Source organism: Carex rostrata, chromosome 1, assembly GCF_964058835.1.
Source record: "Carex rostrata chromosome 1, lpCarRost1.2, whole genome shotgun sequence".
In the NCBI taxonomy this organism is placed as follows: Eukaryota; Viridiplantae; Streptophyta; class Magnoliopsida; order Poales; family Cyperaceae; genus Carex; species Carex rostrata.
This window is the reverse complement of record NC_135918.1, coordinates 5,213,136-5,218,122: the sequence shown is the minus strand read 5'-3', so window position 1 is coordinate 5,218,122 and position 4,987 is coordinate 5,213,136.

Below are 4,987 nucleotides of genomic sequence, written 5' to 3'. Positions count from 1 at the left end.
CCTTGGCATCTTGTGGCTGGTATTTGCTAATGCATTCGTATACCTGGGTGTTTGTACGAACTAACCATTTTATCTCCGGTAACAGCCTTGTTTTTCGTCAGCATTTAGATACCCTGCTTTCATAGATAAAGATCCAAGCCCGAAAAGACCCAAGAACTGTGCTTAAAATGATTATTTTACCCACTGGAAAACAAAATGATGGGGCACATCGTAATCTGAATGTTCTGAGCTGGAGGTGAAGAGGCCTTTGGATGGCAAAATCATTCTCTACTGTTCAAGATTGAACATCATCATTTTTTGGGTTGTACGGTTTTCGGCCCGTAGAATATCTTGGTACACGTATATCGCTGTTTGCTAAATGTCAGTGTTTCATGGATGCCTGGTTCCTTACCCGCTGTTTGTGTTCGACTGTGGGTATCTTGTGGGACAATGTCACCGGCGTTTATTCTTTTGACAAAAACAGAAATTTGGTTCCTAGATAATTCCTATTTGCCGAATTAATAGTGATAATGATTGTAACCCAGAATTATGTGTCAAATTCATGATTCATCCAGTGTTTTGTTGGAGAGATGCATCATATTTTTCTATAATATACAAATAAAAAGATCAAGCGTGCCCCTGCAAAACATGAGTGCCCCCCCCCACGAATAGGTGTATGATATATCAGTTCGGTTTAAACCGAACTAAATATTAACAACTAAAATGTAGTTAGTGTCACCTTTTGCAATTTTCTGTTATCTATAATCTTTACTATAATACACACAAAAACATGGATAATTTTTATACTAACGATCTGATGAGAACACCCTCGGGAGTCTTCAAATGCAATTCGGATGAAATTCACACACAACGGATGATTGGCAGTAAAGAAGAGGGAGGAGGATTCAATCGACGTGATTTCCCCCCCCTCTAAATTATGCCAAAAAATACAGTTCATGTTATAGATATTTGTACGAGTAAAGATCGGAGAAGTACAAAGACAATTTTATCCTCTTCTCTTTTCTCGTGTTCAGAGTTGCGCTTGGACAATTAAACGAAATAATAAATATCCGATCCAATATGTTTTTTATTTTTCCTTTCGTCTACTCTCATCTTTATCTTTCTTCTTTTCAAGAAGGTCGTTTTATATTATCCTTAAGACCTTAACAAGGTAGAAGTAAATTTAATAAAATATTTGAGTAATTATAAATATCTCCTAATACATACTTCACCAACTATTTTTAGCTCCAATTATAAAAAATAATTCAAAAGTAATTCGTTTTAATAGGCTTCCTGTTTAATAAATTAAACTTCATAAAAAATATTTTTTATTTTTTATTTTTTTTGTAAAAATCTTAACAAATGCTGTCAATTGATGTCATAAAGATATATTTCAATGAGAGCCTTAGTCGTCACACTAATTGGATTTGGCTAAATATTAAAAGCAGTAGAAATTAGTTGCGACCTATTAATGCTGCCTCCAAAATATTAGGTGCCTTGACGTTTTGATCTTTCCATCCTACAAATAGATCCAAACCCACAATTCAAGTCAACATAGCCCTCTTCATACCTGGCTTTTCCTCGTCAGATTTCCTATTCACCACTTGCATTATACATTTTTTTAAGCAAATTTTTTTCTAAAAAAACAAAATATGGTTTTCCTGGTTAGATTTTGTCCCAAATATTTACTTGGGCGTCAGTTCCAAAAACACAATGGAACCACTTTTATGAGGTCTCAACAAGAATTACATTATATATAGAACCATCATAAGATAATTCAAATTCTCTGAAGTAACTCAAAATTCATGTTTAGATTCGAAGTCCAAACAGTCGATCCAAATCCTCTGAACTATATATTTTCGAAGTCCAAACAGTCGATCCAAATCATTCAACATGATGAATATGTTAAAATGTGCTTGCAAATCAAATTTTATATTTTTTTGAATTTTTTTACTATTTATTAAGATAGGTACAAAAATTCAATGGTCTGAATATATCGATTTTGTTAAATACTTAATAAATAGTAAAAAAAAGAAATCCAAAAAATGTAAAATTTGATTTGCAAACACATTTTAATATATTCATTATGTTGAACGGTTTGGACCGACTATTTAAACTTTGAAAACTTTGAAAATCGATAGTGTAATTCGGTGTCACAAAAAAAAGGTGTACTTGGATATATAATGCACATGTTATATTTCTCACTGAATAAAAATATATTTGACATGTATTAACAAACTTAATTTTCAGTAGTCTTCGACTCGGAGATAAAAAATATTCAAATGGCAATTTTTTTTTCTTTCTGAAAATGCTGACAGCAGCTGAAAATGACAAAAAATTCATTGATGTTTTCGTAAGATTATAACAGTACGTGTACTTCATGTGTTATATATACTATGCTGTTCAAATCTGAACCCGACCATGTGCAGTGGGCCAGTGGCACGGTGCCACCCTTAATTAGATGTCTTGATACTGATTACTCGATCCGAATACGCTCTGTATCTGCTTACAATCCGAATCCAAATTAAACGGAGTGGATAGTATTCGGATACGGATCCGGATAATTTGTTACATATAATCAACAGCGTTGGATATCACGTGGGATGAGGTTGGACTGGTTTAATTTGCTCCCATATGAGATAAATTTGATGTTGTTTGCTCTTTTTCAGTATATAATGCTTCAAATAATTTTTCTTTATATCATGTGGGACTAATAAATGTAGTCAAACCGGATATGCATTTTGAGTTCACTATTTTAGTAATATGTGAGTCCGCTCTGAATCCTCTCCGTTTTCACCCTTAGAATTCCTGTCTCATGATAGAAAAAATTATTATATATGTTGGCATAAACATGTCATTCAAATAAGCACAACTAATGTGATTGATTGATGACAACCATCAAATCGCTTATTTTTTGCAAACTAGCTAGATGCATGCATTATTTTTGGATTAGAAAAAGAAGCCATGCACAACTAATGTGTTATTAATTCCAGCCTCTCCTTCATTTCTGTAAAGTGCCAAAGCACCACTCCAAGTATATTTACTTCTTGAGTTGGGGGAAGTCCTCCGATCTACATCAAAATTAACGTGCACTTGATCTGCACAAATTTTGATGAGAATTGAATAACCCCAATTTCTTAGTTTTTGGCTTCTAGTACTGCATGGTAGACTGCCAACAATAAAAATGATGCTGACTTGTTCCAAAGTAATCCCTCTATGCAATCTTGTTGTTCTATTTAAAGCCTTCCATAATGTAATTCTTTCAAGAACAAAAACTTCTCTTTCTTTAGAATTTTTTTGAACATATATAGCCAAATTATACAGCTTAACAAAAAAGGTTTTCAACATGCATGGATCCTGTATTGCAGCAACTGTCTAAAAAGGTTTTGCATTAATTAGGCACTACACAGTTCTACCCCAAAAGTTGTCTGTAGATTTCATAAATGATCTTTACTGCAGGGTCTACAACAAAGAACACCGAATTGAACTCAAGAAGTGGTTTGCCAAAATTTGAATGTGGTCCTTAATTTATATTTCATTTATTGTACCTGCACTTGTCCTATTTGTTTAGTTTTATGTGATCAAGTGCTTGCATGATTAGTCAACTAACAATTCTATGCGCATATAATCACCGCCGTTTATTTCTTTTTAGCCTTTTAGAGGCCATTTTTATTAATACCCCCCAAAAAAAGTTAATTTTAAAAATGCCCCCGTGTTTGATTTTTTTTTAAAAATACCCTGATCGCTAGGTCCACGGGCGGCCCAAAAAACCCAGCAGACTGCCCCCTGTAGAGGCGGGCCAAACCCCTACCAGTTCGCCCCCTGCAAGGGCGGGCCACACCTCTAGCAGACCGCCTGGGCCAGGGGCGGTCCACTAGGGACCAGACCACCCCTGGTCCGGGCGGTCCTCCTTTTTTTTTTTAGAGAGATCTTAATATTTTTGATTTAAATAATTTTGTGAAATTTTTTTTTCTTATTTAGAGTGTACGCCAAAAAATAAGACATTTGATATATTTATGAAGTGATGTCGTAACTCTTTATAACTTTGATTTTATTTGTCAGTTGGATATCACAAGCCTAAAGATACAACTAATTAAGGACTTGGCATTGATTCTTAATAATTTATTTTATTCAAATATACACAAGGAAATATGGTTAAATTGCCTCAATGATATCAACTTTTTTTTTTTAGAGAATAATTGAATTATTTGATTATTATCAACATATACCATTTGCTCGGAGATAGGCAAACGAACACAATAAATAGTAAATGCATTTTAAAATAATTATATGAATAATTCTTGAATAATCTCTTAGGCTTTTGACTAAACAAAATACCGATCGTTGTACGTCTACCATCGAACGAAAACTTAAACTGAGTTTTTGAGGCAATAAACAATGTTTTTTTGAAAATTCTGATGCTTTGGATACCTGGGATAGCCCCCTCGGGTGATATTCAGATCCGTCTCATCCCCCCCTTTCCGAAAAGTCATCATACGCGCAAATCCGACTTTCCTAGCCAAAGTTATGGTTTTTAAATTTTTTTCGGAAGCTAAAATTTGGAAATTCATAACTAACTGTAGAAAAATCCAAATAAATTGAAACTTATATCAATTCTGTGTATTTTTGAATGCTCTACATGCTGGTACAATCACTTTTACAATTTGGTCCCTGTATCAATCCAGACTTGCTGATTTACTAGAAGAGATCAAATTTGATATACATATACATATATTCAGTGTTTTAAAATGCAGCCGCATGCACCGCATTTGCAGCCGCATGGGCTATGTATATATGTATAATATATGTATATATAATATAATATAATATATGTATAATATATGTATATGTATATATGTATATGTATCTTTTGAATCAATGCCAAGTCCTTAATTAGTGTTATCTTTAGGCTTGTGATATTTAACTGACAAATCAAATCAAAGTTATAAAGAGTTACGACATCACTTCATAAATATATCAAACGTCTTATTTTTTGGCGTGCACTCTA